Source organism: Loxodonta africana, chromosome 26 (genome assembly GCF_030014295.1).
Source record: "Loxodonta africana isolate mLoxAfr1 chromosome 26, mLoxAfr1.hap2, whole genome shotgun sequence".
Lineage (NCBI taxonomy): Eukaryota > Metazoa > Chordata > Mammalia > Proboscidea > Elephantidae > Loxodonta > Loxodonta africana.
The window spans coordinates 29,178,863-29,206,847 of NC_087367.1; positions in this window are offsets into that span (position 1 = coordinate 29,178,863).

The window sequence follows — 27,985 nt, forward strand, 5'->3', positions numbered from 1 at the left end:
GAGCCCATCCACCTGTGTGCTCTAGGGAACAGGGACATGCTTTCCTCAGAGACACTCAGGCAATGGTTGTCAGCTACCTGACTGGCTCAGAGCATGACCCCCTGCTGCAACCAGACACTTGTGCCTATACCAGTTACTCCTGCTCCTCTAAGACTAGGTGAGAGCCTGCACCACACATTTGGTGACCGACTACCTGGACACCTGAGCTGAATCCATACAAGAAAAGCGAATGGACTCCTAGGCTCATATACCTGGTAACAGCTCTAGCCATCTGGTGACAGAACATTAAAGCTTCAAAGGTGCCAATAATCAAGATAGCTCACTCAAGCAGACTGTTTGGGCATATCAAAACAAAGCAAAGCAAGAAGCTAGGACATAGTAAGCAAACATAAAATACATTAATACAATAACTTATAGATGGCTTGGAGACAACAGTCAATATCAAATCACATAAAAAAAGCAGAACATGATCACTTCAACAAGCTCCCAAAACAAAGAATCAAAGTCTTCCAGACAAAGAGGTATTCCTGTAATTACCACAGGTAGAATACAAAAGATTAATATATAGAGCTCTTCAAGAGATCAGGAAAAATGCAGAACAAGCCAAGGAACACACAGATAGTCAAAGAAATTAAGAAGGTTATTCAAGAGCATAATGACAAACTCAATATGCTGCAAGAATCCATAGAGAGACAGCAATCAGAAGTTCAGATTAACAATAAAATTACAGAATTAGACAACTCAACAGAAAGTTAGAGGATCCAAATTGAGGCAATGGAAGCCAGAATTTGTGAGACTGAAGATAAAACACTTGTCACCAATATATTCAAAGAAAAGTCAGATAAAAGAATTAAAAAAAAAAAAAATGAAGAAACCCTAGGAATCATGTGGGACTCTATTAAGAGAAATCACTTACAAGTGATTGCAGTACCAGAACAGGGAGGGAGAGCAGAAACTACAGAGAGAATTGTTGAAGGTTTGTTGGCAGAACTTCCCTGATATCATGAAACACGAAAAGGTATCTGTCCAAGATGCTCATTGAACACCACACAAGGTAGATCCCAAAAGAAAGTCACCAAGATATATTATAATCAAACTTGCAAAACCAAAGATAAAGAGAAATTCAAGACTGGCTACAGATAAATGAAAAGTCACCTACAAAGAAGATTTAATAAGAATAAGCTCCGACTACTCAGGAGAAACTGTGCAGGCAAGAAGTCAATGGGATAACATATATAAAGGCTTGAAGGAAAAAAAAAAAATTGCCATTGAGAATTATATATCCAGCAAAACTGTCAAATATGAAGGTGAAATTAGGACATTTCCGGATAAACCGAAGTTTAGGGAATTTGCAAAAACCAAACCAAAACTACAGGAAATACTAAAGGGAAACCTCTGGTTAGAAAATAAGAAACTTTAGATAACAACCCAAGACTAGAATGTAGGACAGAGAAACCAGATATCAACTCTGATAGGGAAATCAAAAATAAATCAAGATAAAAAGAAAGCACAAAACAGGGAAACAGCGATGTCATTATGTAGAAGATGACAACATTAAATCAATAAACAGGGACTAAATAATGTAGTCTTTGATCTTTCATATGGAGAGGAAGTCAAGGTAATATGAAGAGATAAATATTTGGTTTAAACTTAGAAAAATAGGTGTGAATATTAAGGTAACCACAAAGGAGACTAACAATCCTACATGTCAAAATAAAATACAAGAAAAATATTAAGACTCTGCAAAAACAAAATCAACAACAATGAAAAAGAGGAAAAGACAATGTATAATGAAAAACTACTCAGCACAAAAAAATTTAGTGGAAAAAAGAAACTGTCAACAGCACACACAAAAAAAACATCAAAATGACAGCACTAAAACCCATACTTATCTATAATTACACTGAGTGTAAATGGATTACACTGAGTGTAAATGGACTAAATGCACCAGTAAAGAGATAGAGAATGGAAGAATGGATAAAAAGTTAAATGCACCAATAAAGAGACAGAGAAAGGCAGAATGGATTAAAAAAAAAGCAGGATCCATCTATATGCTGCCTACAAGAGACACGCTTAGACTTAAGGACACAAACAAACTAAAACTCAAAGGATGGAAAAAATATAATGAGCAAACAACAATCAAAAAAGAGCAGGAGTGGCAATATTAATTTCTGACAAAACAGACTTTAAAGTGAAATCCATCACAAAGGATAAGGAAGGGACACTAAATAATGATTAAAGGGTCAATATACCAGGAGGATATGACCACATTAAATATTTATCTTCCTAATGACAGAACTTCAAGATAAATAAAACAAACCCTAACAGCCTTGAAAAGCAAGAAAGACAGCTCCACAATAATAGTAGCAGATTTCAACAGACCAGTTTCAGTGAAGGACAGAATATCCAGGAACTCGTTAAAGACACAGACGATCTAAATGCTACAATCAACCAACTTGACCTCATAGACATATACAGAACACTCCACCAAACAGCAGCAAAGTATACTTTCTTTTCCAAGGCACATGGAACTTCTGTAGAATAGAGCACATATTAGGTTATAAGGCAAGCCTTAACAAAATCCAAAACATCAAAATATTATGAAGTATCTTCTCTGATCATAAAGCTGTGAAAGTAGAAATCAATAACAGAAAAAGCATGGAAAGAAATGAAACACTCGGAAACTGAACAAGACGTTGTTCAAAAACTACTGGGTTATAGAAGAAATTAAGGAAGGAATAAAGAAATTCATAGAATCCAATGAGAATGAAAACACTTCCTACCAGAACCTTAGGGACACAGCTAAAGCAGTGCTCAGAAGTCAATTTATATCAATAAATGCACACATCCAAAAAGAAGAAAGGGCCAAAATCAAAGAATTATCCCTACAACTTGAACAAATAGAGAGCAACAAAAGATATCCTCAGGCTCCAGAAAAAAGCAAATACTGAACATTAAAGCAGAATTAAATGAAATAGACAACAGAAAAACAATTGAAATTTAAGAAGACCAAAAGCTGGTTCTTTGATATGATTAACAAAATCCAGAAAAACAGGAGACATAGCAAATAACCTGAACAAGAAATGAGATGGGCAATATCACAACAGACCCAACTGAAATTAAAAGAATCATATCAGATTACTATGAAAAATTGTACTCTAACAAATTTGAAAACCTAGAGAAAATGGACAAATTTCTAGAAACACACTACCTACCTAAACTAACACAAACAGGTAGAACAACTAAATAAACCCACAGGAAAAGAAGAGATTGATAACGTAATTTAAAAAGTCCCAACAAAGAAGAAGCCCTGGGATTCTGGATCACTTCCGGCCAACATGGTGCCATAGACAGAAACACCATACCGTCCCTCCACAGCCCCAAAACCCAAAAACCAAACCCACTGCCTTTGAGTCCATTCCGACTAAGAGCTACCCTATAGGACAGAGTAGAACTGCCCAATAGAGTTTCCATGGAGCGCCTGGCAGATTCGAACTGCTGACCTCTTGGTTAACAGCCACTGCACTTAACCATTACACCACCAATGTTTCCCCCTCCACAGCAAAGATCTGTAAAGCTAAGTGAAACAAAGACAAACATCACTCCTGGAACCCGAAGTGTCAGATGAAGAGATAAAGAACTCAGCCAAGCACTAAATAAAGTAAGAAACCTACAGAGACAGAGAGCAGGGAGAGATACATGCAGAGGGTCCCTATCAGCTAACACAGCACAGATCTGCCATCTTGGACTCCTGTCAGAGATTGGTGGAAGAGGAATACGGGAAAGCAGCTTCATGGAGCTCCTAGCAGGAGACAGAGCACCCAGTAACCAGTGATAAATGCTTTCCTACTCTCATCCTCTCCCCACTGCTCTACTTCTGCACTTCCAAGCTGGAAGTGGTGGCTCCATCAGCCAGGAAATGCAGCATCTGTGTTTTTTGGAATTACCCTGCCCACACTGGAGATCAGTGAACAGGGGGCACAGGAAAGCAGTTTCACCAAGTTCCCAGCAGGAGACAGAGCACCCAGTAACCAGTGAATATATGCTTTCCTAAACTTTCCCTTCTTCCCTCTCCGCTCAGCCTCCTGTGCTTCCCACCTGCTGCAGTCTCTTGACTGGGAGGCATCTGCTTCCACCCCAGACACTTGGATTCACCCCACCCACACCAGTCAGCTACCTGAGTGCCATTTGTCTGTTGCTGTTTCTTTTGTTTTCTTCCATTGCTCGCACCACCTTCCACTCCCTTTCCCTCGAATACCTGGCTCTGTGTGCCATTTTGGTTCTTCTGGAAAGTCTGTGAAATGCCACTAGACTGGGGAATTACTCCCCCAGCCTGAGATACCACGCTGGTGGGATCCCAGGCCTTTTTTTTTTTTTTTTTTTTCTGTTCTGTTCTGTTTTGTTTGTCCTCTTTTTCTTTTTGCAGCTTGAGACCCCTTCTAACTGGGCTTAGGAGCCACTTACTTCCCCAGTCAGTGGGCTCCCAGGGTGTATTTTGTTTTTCTTTCTTTTTTCTCTTTCTCTCTTTCTTCATTTCTCAGTTCTTTTCTGTCTATACTTACTTTCTATTCCTTTCTCCTGAATACCTGGCACTGTGTGACCAGTATAGCCCCTCTAGCCAGGCTATACTGCCCAGCCTGGGAGCTACTCCCTAGTCGTTGCAGCCACACCAGTGGGGCCCCAGGAGGCTTTTCTTTTCAAATTTTTATCGGTTACTTTTTATTTCTTTTTCACTTTTTAAAATTCTTTTTGTTTTCCTCCCTTCCTTGGTTTTTCATCTCTCCACTTCAATGGTAAGCTCCCTTAGCACTCTTTTTTTTTGTTTGTTTGTTTATGGCTCCTGTTTCTCTGCTCCCTTCTTTCTCACACCCATATTAGCTCCACACATTACAACCTTCACCCTCCTCCCTGCCTACCTGCACCTTGCACTGAACATCAAATCCCAAGCAGCACAGGCATGGCCTACTGGAACCTGCCTAGCACTGATACCCAGCCTGCCCTGTTGGCCCTAGTATGCGCCACAACTCCTCTCCTTCAGCTGGACCTGTCCTGCTACACCATAGCAGAGCAACCAGAACTAATCATTGGACAAGGGGGTGAAAAGTATCATGACCACAGTTGAGCAAACAACAAAGAACGAGCAGACTGCCTGCTTGGACATAACCAAGTAAAACAAAAGAGTGGGACAAAAAAAAAAAAACAGATCTACAACCAATAAACAAAGAAAATAACTACTGAATGTCCCAAAGACAGCAGACAAAACATATTTTTAAAAATTAAAAAAAAAAAAAAAAAGGACAGGATGGTTCCAGTAGGGTTCAAAATAAAACACCAGATGACTTTCCAGTAGAAGAAAAAGCACTAGAACTACCTTACAGGGAACTCAGAGCTCTAGTATTCAGAGACATCCAAGAGGTAAAGAAAAAAGGGGACAAAAATGAGGAATAATAGACCAATTCATGGAAAAGGCAAATTCATGGAAAATGCAGACAAAGAAATAGAAGAATTCAGGAAAATGATACAGGAACAAAATAAACTCACAACTAGAAATCATACAAAACAACAATTAGAAATCCAAAAGATAAAAAACAAGATTTAGAAATGGACAGTGTCATAGAAGGGCTAAGGAGCAGGTCTGAAATGATGGAAGACAGGGTCAGCAATATTGAAAACAAACACTTGCATACAACACTGTTTGAGGGAAAATCAGAAGAAAAGAAAGAAGAAAAATGAAGAAAACCTGAGAATTATGTGGAATACTATCAAAAGTAAAAATCTGTGAGTCATTAGAGTTCGAGAACTGGGGGAGGAGGTAATACAGAAAACTCAGAGAGGATCATTGAAGAATTACTGATAGAAAACTTCCTTAATATCATGAAAGATGAAAGGCTGACCATCCAAGAAGCTCAACGTACCCCATATAGGATAGACCCCAAAAGAAAATCACCAAGGCATATAGTCACAATCGTTAAAACCAAAGACAAGGAAAAAATTCTGGGACGAGCTCAAGAAAAACAAAAAGTCACATACAGAGGAGAAGCAATAAGAATAAGCTCTGATTACTTGGAAGAAACCATGTGAGCAAGAAGGCAATGGGATAGCATATATAAAACATTGGAAGAAAAAAATTGCCAACTAAGAAAAATATATCCTCCAAAACTTTCATTCAAATATGGTGGTGAAATTAGGACATTTCCAGATAAACAGAAATTAACAGAATAAGTAAAAAACAAAACTTAAGAGAATTATTAAAGGGAGTCCTTTAGTCTGAGAACAAACAACATCAGACCACAGCCTGAATCTAGGATGCAAGATTGTACAAGCCAGATACCAACCTAGGAAATGAACTCTCAAGGACTATCCAAAACCAAAAGAATTGCAACAGGGAACCAGAGAGGTTAATCTGTAAATGACACCAATGTCAGAACAATAAAGGAGGAAATATATGGTGTAGGTATAGAACTTTCTGATGGTGAGGAAGGCAAGGTGATATCAAGAAATAATAGACTGTTCAAACCTAGAAAGATAAGGGTAAATATCAAGGTAACCACAAAGAAAGTTAACAAACTTACTAATCAAAATAAAGAAGAAAAACATAAGATCTCAATAAAAACAAAATCTACAAAAACAAAAGAAAAAAAAATCCAGAAACAAAAGGAATACAGCACAGGAGAGTAAGAGGAATAAATACAATGTCAGTACCACACACACAAAAAAAAAATACAAAATGACAGCATTAAACTCACACCTATCAATAATTACACTGAATTTAAAAGGCCTAATTGCACCCATAAAGAGACACAGAGTGACAGAATGGTTAAAAATACAGGATCCATCAATATGGTGTCTACAAGAGACATGCCTTAGAAACAGAAACATAAACTTATTAAAAATCAAATGATTGGAAATATTTATCCACAAAGAGCTACCACAAAAGACCAGGAGTGGCAATAATAATCTCAGATAAAATACACTTTAAAACAAAATCCACCATAAGAGACAAAGAAGGGCCCTTTGTTTATGATTAAAGGGATGACCCACCATGAAGACTTAACGATAATTAACATCTACACACCCAATGACAGGGATCCAAAATACAAAAAACAAATTCCAACAGCAGTGAAAAGAGAAATCGACAGTTCCACAATAATAATAGGAAACTTTAACACACCACTCTTGGTAAAGGACATAACATCTAGAAAGAAATGCAACAAAGATACAAAAGAGCTAAAGGGCACTATCAGCCAATTTGACCTCATAGACATATATAGAAAGCTCCACTGAACAGCTGCAAAGTACACATTCTTTTCCAAAGCACATGGAATGTTCTCCAGAATAGACCACATCTTAGGCCACAGAGCACCCCTCAACAAAATCCAAAACATTGAAATAATACAAAGGATCTTCTCTGACCCCAATGCCATCCAAGTAGAGTTAACAGCAGGAGGAGCAAAGAAAAAAAGTCAATTACATAGAAACTGAATAACATGCTGCTTAAAAACCACTGGATAATAGAAGAAATAGAGATGGAATTAAAAAGTTCCTAGAATCAAGCAAGAATGAAAACACATCATAACAAAATCTTTGGGACACAGCAGAGGTTGATCTCAGAGGTCAATTTATAACAACAGATGCACACATCAAAAAAGAAGAAATGGACAAAATCAAAACATTAGCTACACAACTTGAACAAATAAAAAGAGAACAGCAAAAGAAGCCCACAGCCACCAGAAGAAAGGAAATAATAAAGATCAGAACAGAAATAAATAAAATAGGAATTTTAAAACAATAGAAATAATCAACAAAATCAAAAGTTGGTTCTTTGAAAGAATCAACAAAATTGACAAGCCCCTGGCCAAAATGACAAAAGAAAAACAAGAGAGGATGCAAATAACTCAAGTAAGAAATGAAATGGGGGATATTACAACATACCCAGCTGAAATAAAAAGGAACATATACAATATTGTGAAAAACTATACTCCAACAAATTTGAAAACTTAAAGAAAATGGACAAATTTCTAGAGACACGCTACCCACATAAACTAACACAAGAAGATGTTGAAAATCTGAACAGACACTAACAAGAGAAGAGATTGAAAAGGTAATGAAAAACAACTCCCAAGGGGAAAAAAAAAAGGCCTGGCCCAGGTGGCTTTACTGGAAAATTCTACAAAACATTCAAAGCAGAGCTTACTCCAGCACTACTCAAACCATTTCAGAACATAGAAAAGGAAGCAATACTTCCGAATTCTTTCTATGAAACCAGCATAATCCTGATACCAATACCAGGCAAAAACACCACAAAAAAAAAAAAAAAAAAAAAATACAGACTAATATCTCTTACGAATATAAATGCAAAAATTCTCAAGAAAAATTTAGACAATAGAATTAAGCATCATATCAAAAAAATAATATGCCACGACCAAGTAGGATTCATAGCAGGTATGCAAGGATGGTTTAACATTAGAAAATCAATCAACTTAATTCACCACATAAATAAAAGGAAAGAAAAGAATCACATGATCATCTCAATCGATGCAGAAAAGGCATTGGACAAAGTTCAACACTCATTCATGATAAAAACTCTCAGCAAAATAGGAATAGAAGGAAAATTCCTCAACATAATAAAGGCCATTTATACAAGGCCAACAGCCAACATCACCCTAAATGGATAGAGCCTGAAAGCATTCTCCTTGAGAAAGCGAACCAGACAAGGATGCCCTTTATCACCACTCTTATTCAACACTGTGCTGGAGGTCCTAAAAAAAAAAAAAACAAGGCAATTATGCTAGATAGAGAAACAAAGGGCATCCAAATTGGTAAGGAAGAAATAAAAGTATTTCTATTTGCAGATGACATGGTCTTATACACAGAAAACTCTAAAGAATCCTCAAGGAAAATACTGAAACTAATAGTAGAGTTCAGCAGACTATCAGGAAGAACATACAAAAACCAGTTGGATTCCTCCACACCAACAAACAGAACACTGAAGAGGAAATCACCAAGTCAATACCAGTTGCAATAGACCCCAAGAAGATAGCAATAAATCTAACCAGAGACGTCGAAGACCTATAAAAAACTGCAAGAAACCAAAAGAGACCTACATAAGTGGAAAAACATACCTTGCTCGTGGATAGGAAGACTCAACATTGAAAAATGTCTATTCTACCCAAAGCGATCTATAGACAAAATGCAATTCTGATTCAAATTCCAATGACATTTTTTATGAGATGGAGAAGCAAATCACCAATTTCATATGGAAGGGAAAGAGGCACTGCATAAATAAACTAATCCTGAAAAAGAAGAACAAAGTGAGAGGTCTCACATTGCCTGATTTTAGGACATATACTTTTTTTTCTTTACCACATCAGTAGTCAAAACAGCCTGGTACTGGTACAACAACATATACAAAGACCAATGAAACAGAATTGAGAACCCAGACGTAAATCCATCCACATATGAGCAACCGATATTTGACAAAGGCCAAAAGTCTGTTAAATGGGGAAAAGACAGTGTCTTTAACAAATGGTGCTGGCATAACTAGATACCTTTTGCAACAAAATGAAACAAATGAAACCCATACCTCACACCCTGCAGAAAAACTAACTCAAAATGGATCAAAGAGCTAAATATAAAATCTAAAATGATGAAGATCATGGAAGAAAAAATAGGGACAATGGTAGGAGCCCTAATACATGGCATAAACAGTATACCAAACATTACTAACAATATACAAACACCAGAAGAGAAACTAGATAACTGGGAGCTCCTAAAAGTCAAACACCTATGCTCATCCAAAGACTTCACCAAAAGAGTAAAAAGACTACCTACAGACTGGGAAAAAGTTTTTAGCTATGACATTTCCAATTTCTGATCTCTGAAATCTACACGATACTGCAAAAACTCAACAACAAAAAGGCAAATAATCCAATTAAAAAGCGGGCAAAGGATATGAACAGGCACTTCACCAAAAACGACATTTGGGCTTCTAAGAGATACATGAGGAAATGCTCAAGATCATTAGCCATTAGAGAAATGCAAATCAAAACTACAAAGAGATAACACCTCACCCCAACAAGGCTGCCATTAATCCAAAAAACACAAAATAATAAATGTTGGAGAGGTTGTGAAGAGACCGGAACACTTATACGCTGCTGGTGGGAATGTAAAGTGGTATAAACACTTTAGAAATCGATTTGGCACTTCCTTAAAAAGCTAGAAATAGAAGTACCATAATATCCAGCAATCCCATTCCTTTGAATATATCCTAGAGAAATAAGAGCCCTCACATGAACAGATATATGCATACCCATTTTCACTGCAGCAGTGTTTACAATAGCAAAAGATAGAAGCTACGATGAACATCTCATAACATGGAGTAATCTGGCAATTATTATGTTTAGTGAAATTAGTGGCAAAAGGACAACTATTGTATAAGATCACTATTATAAGAACTCAGGAAAACGTTTAAACACAGAGGAAAATATTCTTTGATAATACAAGGGTGGGCAGGGAGGGAGAGGTGTATTCACTAATTAGATAGGAGGCAAGGACTACTTTAGGTGAAGGGAAAGACTACATACAATACAGAGGAGGTCAGCACAACTGGACTAAACCTAAATAAATAAATAAATAAAAAGAAGTTTCCTGAATACAGCCAAATGCTTCGAAGGCCAGAGTAGCATGGATGGGGGTCTGGGGACCATGGTTTCAGGGGACATCTATGTCAATTGGTTTGGTGAGAGGTGTCCGGGCTCTTAAACACTAGCAAGTGGTCATCTGAGGTGCATCAATTGGTCTCAACCCACCTGGAACAAAGAAGAATGAAGAACACCAAAGACGCAAGGAAAATATATGTCCAAGAGACAGAAAGGGCCACATAAACCAGAGGCTACATCAGCCTGAGACCAGAAGAACTAGATGGTGCCAGGCTACCACCGATGATTGCCCTGACAGTGAACACAACAGAGAATCCCTGATGGATCAGGACAACAGTGGGATGCAGACTTCAAATTCTCTTAAAAAGACCAGACTTAATGGTCTTACTGAGACTAGATGGACCCCAAAAGTCATTGTCCCTGGAGCACTGTTAACCCAAGACTGGAACCATTGCCAAAGCCAACTCTTCAAACAGGGATTGGACTGGACTGTAAGACAGAAAATGATACTGGTGAGGAGTGAGCTTCTTGTCACATGAAACTGTCTGGAGGCAAGATGAGAAGGCAGAGGGAAACAGGAACTAGTTGAATGGACATGGAAACACAGGGTGGAAAGGAGAAGAGTGCTGTCTCATTAGGCGGGAGAGCAGCTAGGAGTATATAGCAAGGTGGGTGTAAGTTTCTGTATGAGAGACTGACTTGATTTTTAAGCTTTCACTTAAAGCACAATAAATTTTTTTTAATGAAATTATTCAGAGGGTAAAATATCCATGGGCCCTTACTGAAAAACAAAAATAAAATCACTAAACCATGAAATCCAGACAGTTCAGAAATGGTTCAAAGTGAAAAACTCAGGAATGAGAAAACTACAGTAAAAGAACCAGCGTTGTATATTAAATCATTTAAACATGGACAGAAGATTAAGGGTAAAAGGCTCTAAACCAACCCTCCTAAACTTAGTTAGCACAAGTTCTTGCAGGACAAGGGAGCATGGTTCTTTTCCTAGCATGTGTCAGAGGCACGTCCAGGCTCCGGTATCACAGTGATGACTGGGCTTCTGCACTGGCTGCAGTGATATTCCAAAATTTTTGTAAAATGAATGAGTAATTCAAAGATGTATTAAGGGGCAATTTTTAAAAGCATCTTTAATGGTGGGGTATAGGTAGTATTTAAATCAAGCCACATGACTTTAACTTATGCCTACTTTCTACTATTTGAAATTTAATCAATTTTGTGATTTACTCTATTTTTCTATTAGTAGTAGTATGATTTCTCTCTGAATTACTCATTGACTTTCATTATAAAAAGGGTAAGAATTTAATATTCTCTGAAAAACATAGCCAAGAATACATTCAATTCAGGTGTGTTGATCGAGAAAGAGAAGGAAAAGGTATGTTTTTACATTTTAGTTCATCATAGTGGAAAAATATCAAGAGGAAGACCAGTATAAATTAAACAAAATATTAAGAAATTAAATAATCAAATCCAATCTAAATATGAAGCAACAAGTGCACCTCAGCTTGAACATGTAAATAGCTTGAACCTGTAAATAGATATGTATGGGAAAAACTGGTGATTTTTTGGCTAATTATTTCATTTTCCTACGAAGCGATTTTCTTAAAACCAACCAGATTGATCAGCAATCACTTTCTTACCAGATTTGAGATTGACTAGGGAAAGGAGACAAGTGGACAGATAATTCCTAAAAGTGGAGATTTTGGGATTTTCAACCAAGAATATACAAACTTTAAGGACTAGATACCCATTGAATGTGGTGCCAATCACTGGCTAACTTCTCTTAACAGTCTGTGAAGGCCACAATGGTGTTTAATGATTCAACATGATGGCAAAATGTCCCTTTAGACACACTCTGAGAGAGAGAATGTGTTTGAAATGGAATGTTTTGACTTAATTATTTTGGGGAGTACTACTCTCCACCTCCTTGTTACTGAATAAAATTAAATAAACTGAAAATAATCTATTTTGTTTTATTCTTGCTCTATGCATGCATTTCCTGGGATGTTCAGCCAATGTCAGGACTCTGGGGGTGCAAACACAACCATCTCTGATTCGCTAAGTTTTATTGCCCCCCCCACCTCACATTTCAGACCAACCAGAGCACTGCCAAATCCTCTTCTGCTGTGATTTTTCAGTCTTTTGTTTATTCATCACATATCTTTATTGACACCCTACTATTTTCCAGGCATTGTTGTAGATGCTAGTCATAAAGCAAGAACTTATACAGGCAAATTCCCTGACTCCAGAAAGTTTTCATTCTGGTAGAATAAAAACAACAAAAAAAAATCCATTGCCTTCGAGTAGATTCTGAATCATAGCAATCCTACAGGACAGAGCAGAACTGCCCCATAGTGTTTTCAGTGAGCACCTGCTGGATTCAAACTGCTGACCTTTTGGTTAGCAGCCAAACTCTTAACTACTACCCCACCATGGTTTCTTCTGGTAGATTAGATAAAGAATATAGCAAAGTTAAAAAGCATTTTTCCCCATTACAATAACACTGCCTTTGGCCTAGACCAGGGCTTCTTAACCTCAGCTCTATTCGCCTTTTGAGCTGGATAATTCTTTATTGTGAGGGAGTCTCCTGTGCACTGTAGGATGTTTAGCAGCATCTCTGGCCTGTCATTGATACCAGTAGCCCCCCAAAGTTTCAACAACCAAAAATGTTTCCAGACGTTGCCAAATGTCCCTTGGGGAGCAAGTCGCCCCCAGTTGAGAACCACTGACCCAGATGATTCATCGGGGGTCCCATTTGAAATGGTTTTCCCACTGTTATCCTATTCCCACTGATATGCTGTTATGCGTCAGCACCTACTCTTAGCTCATGTTCCTTTGCTCTCTGGCTCTCTGTTCTAGACAAATGCATTCATTTCCAAGTCTATAATTTTGCAGGCCAAGAGCACCTCATATCTGGAAGTAGATGCTAACCTGGCACAAATAATGTGAAAAGTTTCTGGCAAGGTCATTGTTTTGTATCAGTGTTACTGACACAAATACAAATATTTAACTTGAATTCTGAGCATGGGAGCTTTTTGTGGATAATCCTTTGCTCTCTGTAATTAATTCATGGCATGGTTGCTGGTATTTTTACTGTGTGCACCACAACTTTCTTGCTAAAGGCATGGCTTTCTATAGGCCAGTTTCTTGTTATATACCTAGATACACTGGTACCTAACCTCACTCTTCACTCAGTCTTGTTTTTTACATACAGACCAATTGCGCTTTGCATAGTTAAAATAACTCCCTTCTCCTTACTGGCTTAAAGAAGATCAAAGCTAAGAGCACATCAATGAGAAAATTAACTGCAAATTTGTTCAGAATCTAAATTCTGTATCTCTGTACAATATGCAGCATATTGTAGTTGGGGGTGGCTGAGCTACCCTATGATGGAAAAGTGTCTTGATCAGTATAGTCTCTAACTCTGTTGCAAATTTTGGAGACCTGGCTCTGTATACGTATCTAAATAATGCTGTCTTTAATTGCAGCCCTTTACATTCTCCTTTTGTTGGCCTTGGGAGAATAGTTATTGGCTGTGCTTAAATTTCCATTACCAATGTGAGAGTAGAACTGCCCCATAACAGTTTTTAGGCTGTAGTGTTTTTTTTTTAATTGAATATTTGAATATCAGCACTCTCAGCATTTCCATTTGCTGCCCCATTCCATTCACCCAGTTTCCCTGCCCCTCCTTGCCTTCTTATTATTGCTTTTGAGTAAATGTTGATGTTTGGTCTCATATAGTAGATTGTCTAAAGGGTGTTACTGTTTATTTTATTCTCCAAATTATTATTTAGCCAAAAGGTGACCACTGGTAGTGACTTCTGTTCCAGTTTAAATGGGTATCTTAAGGCAATTATAAAGCCGTACTTGCACCTAACATGATACAACTAAAAGGCTTACAACCGAAAACTCACTAGCCCTGTTTACATCTTATATTCTATAAGGGAAGAAAACAAAAATATTTGATGCACACATACAATGAAGAAATACTCATAACAATTACAGTCCTCATTTCTGCAACTGTTTATGTGTCATTAACTGGGTATTTAGAACTACCGTCTTCTACTACTCATTCTATATTGCTGAGGGTAACTCAACAAGCATCTCAGATGGTTGTGGTTTTCTGTCTGGTGGGGTGACCCGGACCTTTACTCCTGAAGGGTTAGACCATTACTAATCATGTCAGAATTCGGATGCTGTAGTTTTCCACTGACTTTAATCAGAGCACACGGTAGTACTAAGAGACATTGTAGGGATCCTCTGTATTGCAGACATACTGCTCTCTACCTCCACTATGTAATATCAATCCGATTTCATCTTGGTAATCAGGATCAATTACATCAGCCAATATCGTAACTCCCTTCTTTGCCTGTTGATCCAGAGACATGAGGAGCCCAAAGTGGCCGAGGAGCTTTCTTAACTTCCAGAATGGAATCAGTGTTGTATCTCCTGGAAGGGGCATTCCTCTCTTTGGAACTAAGACTGACAGGTCTGCAGAGCATAGGGTCATGTGGACAGGGAGCCCAAAATTTTGTGAGTGGGTCACTAGAGTAATAGTGAGTGGTGCCGCTCTCATTTCCACCCCTTGATTCCTGGACCCATGAATCCTGACTGTGGTAGAACTAGCACCATATATTGAACACTAGTTTAGAGCACATACGACATTTTGGAGAACACTGGCCCAACCCTGCAAGGTATTACCATCTAGCTGGCATAAAATTGCATCTTTATAAGGCCATTTCATTATTCCATCAACTAGCTGCTTCAGGAAGATGAGGAACATGGTAAGACCAGTGACTTTCATGAACATGGACCCATTGCCACACTTCATTTGCTATGAAGTGAATACTTTGATCTGAGATGGTGTTATGTGGAATACCATCACAGTGAATAAGACATTCTGTAAGTCTACAAATGGTAGCTTTGGCAGAATCATTGCATGCAAGGGATGAAAATCCATATACAGAGTAAGTATCTATTCCAGGAAGAACAAAATGGTGCTGTCTCCATGATGGAGGCAGTCCAATGTGGTCAATCTGCCACCAAGTTGTTGGTTGATCACCTCGAGGAATGATGCTGTATTGGGGACTCAGTGTAGGTGTCTGCTGCTGGCAGATTGGGCACTCGGCCATGGACAGAGCCAAGTCAGCCTTGGTGAGTGGAAGTCCATGTTGCTAAGCCCATGCATAACCTCCATCCCCGTTGCCATGACCACTTTGTTCATAAGCTCATTGGACAATGATGGGAGTGTTTGGGAAAAGAAGACTAGTTTCCACAGAACACATCATTCAATCCACTTGATTGTTAAAATCTCCCTCTACCGAGGTTACCCTTTTGTGTGAGCATTCACGTGAAACACACATATCTTCAGTTCTTTGGCCCGCTCAGAGAGGTCTAACCACATACCTCTCCCCCATACCTCCTTGTCACCAATTTTTCCATTATGTTCATCCCAAGTCCCTGACCATTTAATCAAACCATTGGTCACAGCCCATGAATCAGTATGCAATCATACATCTGGCCATTTTTCCTTCCAAACAAAGGGAACGACCAGATACACTGCTCAAATATATGCCCATTGGAGGGATTTCCCTTCACCACTGTCCTTCAGGGAGGTCCGAGAAAGAAGCTGTAGTGCTGCTGCTGTGCGCTTTTCAGTGGTCCCTCTGTATTGTGCAGAACCATTTGTAAACCAGGCACGAGTTTTGTCTCTCTCAGTCAACTGATCATAAAGAATTCCCCATGAGGACATAGATGCAGACTGGGAGGCGACAGATAATGTGACAGGAGTGGAGACCATAAGAATTTGGGCCACTTCCCCAGGCAACTTACTTGTGCCTTCAGGCCCTGCTCAGACCTGATCTCATATATACCACTTCCATTTAATGATGGAGTGCTGCTGTGCATGTCTGACTTTATGACTCTGTGAATCAGACAACATTCAGTTCATGATGGGAAGCTCAGGTTACACGGTGACTTGGTGGCCCATGGTTAAGCATTCAGTCTTAGCTGTTGGCTTAGTAACAAGCCAAAAGCCATTGCTCAAAAGCAGAGTAGTTATCTGCAGGGAATGGCAGGGCTTTGCTCCAAAATCCTAAGGGCCGGCACTATGATCCATGAATAGGGGCCTGTCAAAGACTCCAAGGAAACCCTGGTGGTGTAGTGGTTAAGAGCTACATCTGCTAACCAAAATGATGGCAGTTCAAACCCACCAGGTGCTCCTTGGAAACTCTATGGGGCAGTTCTTCTCTTTCCTAGAGGGTCGCTAGGAGTTGGAATCTACTCAATGGAAATTTTTTTCAAGACCCCAAACAATATCTCTATCTGTCAGTGACACTTTAAGCACTATTGGATTAGCCAGATCACATGGCTCAAGTGGCAGAGCCGCTTTTACAACAGCTTGAGCCTGTTGCAGAGCCTTCTCTTGATCTGGGTCTGCACTCAAAACTAACAACTTTTCAAGTCACTTACTAAATAAGTCAGAGTAGCACACTCACTTGAAGGATAACTGCCTCCAAAATCCAAAGTAGCCCAACTTGTGCTGTGCTTGCTTTTTACTTGTGGGAAGGGCCAGATTCAATAGCTTATCCTTCACTTTTTTTTTAATTTATGGTATTTTAGGTGAAAATTTACAGCTCAAGTTAATTTCTCATTCCAGAATTTATACACATATTGTTTTGTGACAGTGGTTGCAATACTCACACGACGTGACAGCATGTTCCCTCTTTCCAACCCAATTTCCCTATGTTCATCCTTCCAGTTCCTGTCCCTTCCTGCCTTCTCATCCTACTTTTGGACAGGCGCTGTCCGTTTGGTCTTGTGTATTTGATTGAGCTAAGAAGCACTTTTGCCATGTGTGTTATTTTTTGTTTTATATGCATGTCTAATATTTGTCTGGAAAGTGGCCTTCAGGAATGGTTTCAGTTCTGGGTTAGCAGAGTGTCCAGGGGGCATAGTTTTGAAAATTCCTCTAGTCTCTGTCAGACGAGAAAGTCTGGTCTTCTTTTGTGAATTTGAATTCTGTTCCACATTTTTCTCCCGCTCTGGGACTCTAGGTTGTGGTCCCTGACAGAGCGGTTGTTGGTGGTAGCCATGTGCCATCTAGGTCTTCTGGTCTCAGGCTGGTAGTCTCTGGCTCATGCGGTCCTTTAGTCCTTTGAGCTAATATTTTTCTTGTGTCTTTGGTTTTCTTCACTCTCCTTTGCTCCAGATGGGATGGGACCAACAGATGTACCTTAGATGGCTGTTTGCAAGCTTTTAAGACCCCAGATGCTACTCACCAAAGTGGGAAGTCAAACATTTTATTTATGAACTATGCTATGCCAATTGACCTAGATGTCCCCTGAGACTATGGTCCCCAGGCTCAGCCCCAGCTACTCGGTCCCTCAAAGTGTTTTGATGTGTCCAAGAAACTTCTATCCTTTTGTTTTTATCCAGTTGTGCCTCCTTTTTAGTTGCGGTAGGGGCCAGATGCAGTAAATTATCTTTCACTTAGTAGGAATATTTTGACTTGCCCCACACCACTGGACCCCTAGAAATTTCACTGAGGTGGAAGGCGCCTGAATTTTTGTCAGAGTAATTTCCCACCCTCTAGCACACAAATATTTTAACAATAAGTCCAGAGTCATTGACACTTTTTTCTTACGAGGTCCAGTCAGTATAGTGTCATCAATGTGGTGGACCAATGTGATGTGTTGTGGAAGGGAAAGCGATCAAACTCCCTGTGGCCTAAATTATGACATAAGGCTAGAGACTTGATATACCTCTGAGGTAGGACAGTGATGGTGTATTGTTGGGCTTGCCAACTGAAGGCAAACTGCTTCTGGTGGTCCTTCAAAAAAGGTACGGAGAAAAAGGCATTAGCCAGATCAATAGCTGCATACCAGGTGCCAGGAAATGCATTAATATGCTCAAGCAATGAAACCATACCTGGAACAGCAGCTGCAATTGGAGCTTCCACTTGATTAAGTTTCGATGATCCACTGTCATTCTTCAAGCTCCATCTGTTTTTTTTGCACAGGCCAGATGGGTGAGTTGAATAAGGATGTGGTGGGAATCACCACACCTGCATCCTTCAAGTTCTCTTGGTGGCAGTAATCTCTACAATCACTCCAGAAATGCAGTATAGCTTTTGATTTCCTATTTTCCTAGGTAGGGCCAGTTCTAATGGATTAGAACCTAAAATCAGCAGTCAGAGAGCAAGGCCTCTGGCTGACAGAATGTGGAGGCTGACTAATCCCAAATTCAGCAGGTAAGACTGCAGGCCTCTGGCTGACAGGCTGCCAAATCCCAAGATTGGCAGGTAAGTTGCTAGCTCAATTCCCAAGGACCAAAGGTTAGAGGAGGATTCAGATGGAGCAAAACCAAGGAAGCTTTTCTAGAAAGTCCACATATATTGAATGTAGCCCATGCCCCCAAGGAAATTCCCTTTCAACTGATTGGCTGATCATACCAGATCTCATCATGAAGCTGATTACATTGTATTAGCTCTTATTATGGAGGTGATTACATTATTACATAGCTGCCAAACTACATCATAACTTCCAAACTACTGAGAATCATGGCCCAGCTTTGACTTTTTATAAAAGTGATATCATGAAATAGTTGTTCTTTTGTGTTTGACTTATTTCATTTGGCATAATGTCCTCCAGACTCATCTATGTTATAATACGTTTCGTGGACTTATCATTATTCTTTACCGTTGTGTAGTATTTAATTGTACGTATGTATCACAATTTGTTTATCCATTCCTCTGTTGGTAGGCACATAGGTTGTTTCCATCTTTTTGCTATTGTGAAAAATGCTGAAATGAACATAGGTGTACATAAGTATATTCTTGTCACTGTTCTTATGACTCTAGGATATATACCTAGAAGTGGGATAGCTGAATCATAAAGTATTTCTATTTCTAGCTTTTTGAGGAAGCACCATACCATTTTGCATAGTGGTTGTATCATATTACAATGCCATCATCAGTGTATGAGTTCAAATCTCCCTACATCCTTGGCAGCATTTGTTGCTTTTTGTTTTTTTTTTTGATCAGTGCCATTTTTGCAGGGGTGAGATGTTATTTCACTGTAGTTTTGGTTTGCATTTGTCTAGTGGCTATGATCACAAGCATCTTTTCATGTATTTGTTGGCTGCCAGAATGTCCTCTTTAGTGAAGTGCCTGTTCATATCCTATGCCTATTTTTGATTGGATTGTTCGTCTTTTTGTTGTTGAATTGTTGATGTTTTCTCTATATTTTAGAGATTAGACCATTATCAGATATGTCATTACCAATTTTTTTCCCCCAGTCTCTAGGTTTTGTTTTTACTCTTTTTGTAAAGTCTTTTGATGAGCATAAGTATTTAATTTTTAGGAGGTCTCAGTTATCTAATTTATCTTCTGTTGTTCATGCATTTTTAGTCATGATCGATAGTATATTTATGTCAAAAACTAGGGCCTCTAACTTTGTCCCTATGTTATCTTCAAGGAACTTTATAGTTTTAGTTTTAATATTTAGGTCTTTGATCCTTTTTGATTTAGTTTTTGTCTATGATATGGCCCTTGTTGAATTTTTCTGCAAATGGATATCCAGTTTTGCCAGCACCCTTTGTTAAACAGACTGTCTCTTCCCCATTGAATGGACTTCAACCCTTTGTTGAAGATCAGCAGTGCATAGATGGATGAGTCTACTTCTGGGTTCTCAATTCTGTTCCTTTGGTCTATTTATCTGCTATTATACCAGTACCAGGCTGTTTTGATTATTGTGGCTTTATAGTAAGTTCTTTGTAATAAGATCGGGAAAGTGTGAGGCCTCCTAGTTTGTTGTTCTTCAATATTGCTTTAGCTATTTGAGGCCTCATTTCCATATAAATTTGGAGATTAGTTTTTCCATTTCATTAAAGAATGTTGTTGACATTTGGATCAGAATTGCATTATGTTTATAGATCACTTTGGGTGGTATTTACATTTTCACAATGCTAAGTCTTCCAGTCTGTGAGCATAAAATGTTTTTCCATTTATGTAGGTCTCTTTTGGTTTCTTGTAGTAGTGTTTTGTAGATTTCCTTGTGTAGGTCTTCTGTGTACCTGGTTTGGTTTATTCCTAGGTAATCTATTCTTTGGGGGGCTATTGTAAATAGTATTATATTCTTGATTTTCTTTTCAGAGTTCTTGTTAGTGCAGAGGAACTCAACTGATTTTTGTATGTTGATTTTTTACCCTGCCACTTTGCTGAACCCTCCTTTTAGTTCCAGTAAATTTCTCATGGAATCTCTGGGATTTTCTATGTATAGTATCATGTCATCTGAAAATAGCGATACTTCTACTTCTTCCTTACAAATTTGGATATGCTTTATTTCCCTTTGTTGCCTTATTGCTTGGCTAGGACTTCCAGTGCAGTATTGAATAATAGCGGTGATAATGGTCATCCTTGTCTCATTTCCATCCTCAAGGTGAATGCTTTCAATCTCTGTCTGTCAAGAATAACGCTGGCTGTTAGTTTTGCATATATACCCTTAATTATTTGAGGAATTTCCCTTCTATTCCTATATTGGTGAGAGTTTTTATCAGGAAAGTGTGTTGGATTTTATCAAATGTTTTTGCTGCATCAATTGAGAGGATAAATCGATTATTTCCTTGTGTTGTATGTGCTGAATTTTGTTCATTTACTGCATCCCCGATTAACCTTGCATCATTGCTATGAATCCCACCTGATCATGATGTATTACTTTTTTGATGTGTTGTTGTATTCTGTTGGCCAGAATTTTGTTCAGAATTTTTGTATCTATATTCATTAGGGTATTGGTCTGTAATTTTTTCTTTTTTCTTTTTTTTGTGGTATTTTTTCCTGGCTTTGATATCAGGGTTATGCTGGCTTCATAGAATGAATTAAGGAGTATTCCTTCCTTTTCTATGTACTGGAATAGTTTGAGTAGAATTGGTGCCAACTCTTCTCTGAATGTTTGGTAGAATTCTCTAGTGAAGCCGTCTCGGCTGGGGCGTTTGTTGTTGTTGTTGGGAGTTCTTTTTATGACATTTTCAATTTCTTCTTTTGTTATGGGTCTATTTAGATTTTCTACCTCTATTTGTGTTTAGGTAGGTAGTGCTTGTCTAGGAATTTGTCCATTTCTTCTAGGTTTTCAAGTTTGTTGGGGTACAATTTTTTATAATATTCTATTATGATCCTCTTTATCCTGTTTGGTTCTGTTGTAATTCACCCATTTTATTTCTTATTTTGGTTATTCATGTTTCTCTCTTTTTTTTTTTTTTTGTTCCTTTGTCAATGTGGCCAATGGTTTGTCAATTTTCTTAATCTTCTCAAAGAATCAACTTCTAATTTTGTTGATTCTTTTTCCTGTTTTCTATTTCATTTATTTCTGCTCTAATCTTTATTGTTTTCTTTTTTCTGGTGATTATGGACTTCTTTTGCTGTTCCTTTTCTATTTATTCAAGCTATCAGGTTAAGGTATTGATTTTGGATTTTTTTTCCTTTTTTAATGTGTGGATTTATTGCTATAAGTTTTCCTCTGAACACTGCTTTTGTTGTGTCCCAGATGTTTTGATATTTCATGTCTTCATTTTCATTTGATTTGATTATTATTTTTTAATTTCTTCTATGACCCAATAGTTTTTAAGTAAGGTGTTATTCAGTTTCTGTGTATTTAATTTTTCCCTTCTTGTTTCAGCTATCAATTTCTAGTTTTATAGTGTTATGGTCAGAGAAGATACTTTGTATTATGTCCGTGTGTTTTTTTTTATTAACTTTTATTGACCTTCAAGTGAACGTTTAAAAATCAAGACAGACTGTCACATATAAGTTTATATACACCTTACTCCGTACTCCCACTTGCTCTCCCCCTAATGAGTCAGCCCTTCCAGTCTCTCCTTTTGTGACAATTTTACCAGCTTCCAACTCTCTCTATCCTCCCATCCCCCCTCCAGACAGGAGATGCCAACACAGTCTCAAGTGACCACTTGATATAATTAGCTCACTCTTCATCAGCATCTCTCACCTACCCACTGTCCAGTCCCTTTCATGTCTGATGAGTTGTCTTCGGGGATGGTTCCTGTCCTGGGCCAACAGAAGGTTTGGGGACCATGACCCCCGGGATTCCTCTAGTCTCAGTCAGACCATTAAGTATGGTCTTTTTATGTGAATTTGGGGTCTGAATCCCACTATTCTCCTGCTCCCTCAGGGGTTCTCTGTTGCACTCCCTGTCAGGGCAGTCGTCGATTGTGGCCGGACACCAACTAGTTCTTCTGGTCTCAGGATGATGTAGGTCTCTGGTTCATGTGGCCCTTTCTGTCTCTTGGGCTCTTAGTTGTCGTGTGACCCTGGAGTTCTTCATTCTCCTTTGCTCCGGGTGGGTTGAGACCAATTGATGCATCTTAGATGGCCGCTTGTTAGCATTTAAGACTCCAGACGCCACATTTCAAAGTGGGATGCAGAATGATTTCATAATAGAATTATTTTGCCAATTGACTTAGAAGTCCCCTTAAACCATGGTCCCCAAACCCCTGCCCTTGCTCCGCTGACCTTTGAAGCATTCATTTTATCCCGGAAACTTCTTTGTGTTTGGTCCAGTCCAGTTGAGCTGACCTTCCATGTATTGAGTATTGTCCTTCCCTTCACCTAAAGCAGTTCTTATCTACTACTTAATCAGTAAAAAACCCTCTCCCACCCTCCCTCCCTCCCCCCCTCATAACCACAGAAGTATGTGTTCTTCTCAGTTTATACTATTTCTCAAGATCTTATAATAGTGGTCTTATACAATATTTGTCCTTTTACCTCTGACTAATTTCGCTCAGCATAATGCCTTCCAGGTTCCTCCATGTTATGAAATGTTTCATAGATTCTTCACTGTTCATTGATGCGTACTATTCAATTGTGTGAATATACCACAATTTATTTACCCATTCATTCGTTGATGGACACCTTGGTTGCTTCCAGCTTTTTGCTATTGTAAACAGAGCTGCAATAAACATGGGTGTGCATATATCTGTTTGTGTGAAGGCTCTTATTTCTCTAGGGTATATTCCGAGGAGTGGGATTTCTGGGTTGTATGGTAGTTCTATTTCTAACTGTTTAAGATAACGCCAGATAGATTTCCAAAGTGGTTGTATCATTTTACATTCCCACCAGCAGTGTATAAGAGTTCCAATCTCTCTGCAGCCTCTCCAACATTTATTATTTTGTGTTTTTTGGATTAATGCCAGCCTTGTTAGAGTGAGATGGAATCTCATCGTAGTTTTAATTTGCATTTCTCTAATGGCTAATGATCGAGAGCATTTTCTCATGTATCTGTTAGCTGCCTGAAGATCTTCTTTAGGGAAGTGTGTGTTCATATCCTTTGCCCACTTCTTGATTGGGTTGTTTGTCTTTTTGTGGTTGAGTTTTGACAGAATCATTAAGATTTTAGAGATCAGGTGCTGGTCGGAGATGTCATAGCTGAAAATTCTTTCCCAGTCTGTAGGTGGTGTTTTTACTCTTCTGGTGAAGTGTTTAGATGAGCATAGGTGTTTGATTTTTAGGAGCTCCCAGTTATCGGGTTTCCCTTCATCATTTTTGGTAATGTTTTGTATTCTGTTTATGCCTTGTATTAGGGCTCCTAAGGTTGTCCCGATTTTTTCTTCCATGATCTTTATCATTTTAGTCTTTATGTTTAGGTCTTTGATACACTTGGAGTTAGTTGTTGTGCTTGGTGTGAGGTATGGGTCCTGTTTCATTTTTTTCCAAATGGATATCCAGTTATGCCAGCACCATTTGTTAAAAAGACTATCTTTTCCCCAATTAACTGACTCTGAGCCTTTGTCAAATATCAGCTGCTCGTATGTGGATGGATTTATATCTGGGTTCTCAATTCTGTTCCATTGGTCTATGTGCCTGTTGTTGTACCAATACCAGGCTGTTTTGACTACTGTGGCTGTATAATAGGTTCTGAAATCAGGTAGAGTGAGGCCTCCCACTTTCTTCTTTTTCAGTCATGCTTTGCTTATCCGAGGCTTCTTTCCCTTCCATATGAAGTTGGTGATTTGTTTCTCTATCCCCTTAAAAAATGACATTGGAATTTGGATCGGAAGTGCATTGCATGTATAGATGGCTTTTGGTAAAATAGACATTTTTACTATGTTAAGTCTTCCTATCCATGAGCAAGGTATGTTTTCCCACTTAAGTATGTCCTTTTTAATTTCTTGTAGTAGAGCTTTGTAGTTTTCTTTGTATAGGTTTTTTACATCCTTGGTAAGATTTATTCCTAAGTATTTTATCTTCTTGGGGGCTACTGTGAATGGTATTGATTTGGTTATTTCCTATTCGATGTTCTTTTTGTTGATGTAGAGGAATCCAAGTGATTTTTGTATGTTTATTTTATAACCTGAGACTCTTCCAAACTTTTCTATTAGTTTCAGTAGTTTTCTGGTGGGTTCGTTGGGGTTTTCTCTGTATAAGATCATGTCATCTGCAAATAGAGATAATTTTACTTCCTCTTTGCCAATCCGGATGCCCTTTATTTCTTTGTCTAGCCTAATTGCTCTGGCTAGGAATTCTAGCACAGTGTGGAATAAGAGCGGTGATAAAGGGCATCCTTGTCTGGTTCCCGTTGTCAAGGGAAATGCTTTCAGGTTCTCTCCATTTACAGTCATGTTGGCTGTTGGCTTTGCATAGATGCCCTTTATTATGTTGAGGAATTTTCCTTCAATTCCTATTTTGGTAAGAGTTTTTATCATAAATGGGTGTTGGACTTTGTCAAATGCCTTTTCTGCATCAATTGATAAGATCATGTGGTTTTTGTCTTTTGTTTTATTTATGTGGTGGATTACATTAATGGTTTTTCTAATATTAAACCAGCCTTGAATATTAAACCAGCCTTGCATATCTGGCATAAATCCCACTTGGTCGTGGTGAATTATTTTTTTTGATATGTTGTTGAATTCTAGTGGCTAGAATTTTGTTGAGGATTTTTGCATCAATGTTCATGAGGGAGATAGGTCTGTAATTTTCTTTTTTTGTAATGTCTTTACCTGGTTTTGGTATCAGGGAGATGGTGGCTTCATAGAATGAGTTGGGTAGTATTCCGTCTTTTTCTATGCTTTGAAATACCTTTAGTAGTAGTGGTGTTAACTCTTCTCTGAAAGTTTGGTAGAAGTCTACAGTGGAGCCGTCCGGGCCAGGGCTTTTTTTTGTTGGAAGTTTTTTGATTACCGTTTCAATCTCTTTTTTTGTTATGGGTCTATTTAGTTGTTCTACTTCTGAATGTGTTAGTTTAGGTAGGTAGTGTTTTTCCAGGAATTCATCCATTTCTTCTAGGTTTGCAAATTTGTTAGAGTACAATTTTTCATAATAATCTGATATGATGCTTTTAATTTCAGTTGGGTCTGTTGTGATGTGGCCCATCTCGTTTCTTATTCGGGTTATTTGTTTCCTTTCCTGTATTTCTTTAGTCAGTCTAGCCAATGGTTTATCAATTTTGTTAATTTTTTCAAAGAACCAGCTTTTGGCTTTGTTAATTCTTTCAATTGTTTTTCTGTTCTCTAATTCATTTAGTTCAGCTCTAAGTTTTATTATTTGTTTTCTTCGGGTGCCTGATGGATTCTTTTGTTGCTCACTTTCTATTTGTTCAGGTTGTCGGGACAGTTCTCTGATTTTGGCTCTTTCTTCTTTTTGTATGTGTGCATTTATCGATATAAATTGGCCTCTGAGCACTGCTTTTGCTGTGTCCCAGAGGTTTTGATAGGAAGTATTTTCATTCTCGTTGCATTCTATGAATTTCCTTTTTCCCTCCTTGATGTCTTCTATAACCCAGTCTTTTTTCAGGAGGGTATTGTTCATTTTCCAAGTATTTGATTTCTTTTCCCTAGGTTTTCTGTTATTGATTTCTAGTTTTATTGCCTTGTGGTCTGAGAAGATGCTTTGTAATATTTCGATGTTTTGGATTCTGCAAAGGTTTGTTTTATGACCTAATATGTGGTCTATTCTAGAGAATGTTCCATGTGCGCTAGAAAAAAAAGTATACTTTGCAGCAGTTGGGTGGAGAGTTCTGTATAAGTCAATGAGGTCAAGTTGGTTGATTGTTGTAATTAGATCTTCCGTGTCTCTATTGAGCTTCTTACTGGATGTCCTGTCCTTCTCCGAAAGTGGTGTGTTGAAGTCTCCTACTATAATTGTGGAGGTATCTATCTCACTTTTCAGTTCTGTTAAAATTTGATTTATGTATCTTGCAGCTCTGTCATTGGGTGCATAAATATTTAATATGGTTATGTCTTCCTGATCAATTGTCCCTTTTATCATTATATAGTGTCCTTCTTTATCCTTTGTGGTGGATTTAAGTCTAAAGTCTATTTTGTCAGAAATTAATATTGCTACTCCTCTTCTTTTTTGCTTATTGTTTGCTTGATATATTTTTTTCCATCCTTTGAGTTTTAGTTTGTTTGTGTCTCTAAGTCTAAGGTGTGTCTCTTGTAGGCAGCATATAGATGGATCTTGTTTCTTTATCCAGTCCGAGACTCTCTGTCTCTTTATTGGTGCATTTAGACCATTTTCATTCAGCGTAATTATAGATAAATAAGTGTTTAGTGTTGTCATTTTGATGCCTTTTTATGTGTGTTGTTGACAATTTCATTTTTCCACTTACTTTTTTGTGCTGAGATGTTTTTCTTAGTAAATTGTGAGATCCTCATTTTCTTAGTGTTTGACTTTATGTTTGTTGAGTCGTTACGTTTTTCTTGGCTTTTATCTTGAGTTATGGAGTTCTTATACCTCTTTTTGGTTACCTCAATATTTACCCCTATTTTTCTAAGTAAAATCCTAACTTGTATTGTCCTATCTCACCTTGTATCACTCTCCGTATGGCAGTTCTATGCCACCTGTATGTAGTCCCTCTTTTTGATTATTGTAATCTTTTACATATTGACTTCAATGATTCCCTGTTATGAGCATTTTTTTTAATTAATCTTAATTTGTTTTTGTGATTTCCCTATTTGAGTTGATATCAGGATGTTCTGTTTTGTGACCTTTTATTGTGCTGGTATCTGATATTATTGGTTTTCTGACCAAACAATTTCTTTTAGTATTTCTTGTAGCTTTGGTTTGGCTTTTGCAAATTCTCTAAGCTTGTGTTTATCTGTGAATATCTTAATTTCACCTTCATATTTCAGAGAGAGTTTTGCTGGAGATATGATCCTTGGCTGGCAGTTTTTCTCCTTCAGTGCTCTGTATATGTCGTCCCATTGCCTTCTTGCCTGCATGGTTTCTGCTGAGTAGTCTGAACTTATTCTTATTGATTCTCCCTTGAAGGAGACCTTTCTTTTCTCCCTGGCTGCTTTTAAAA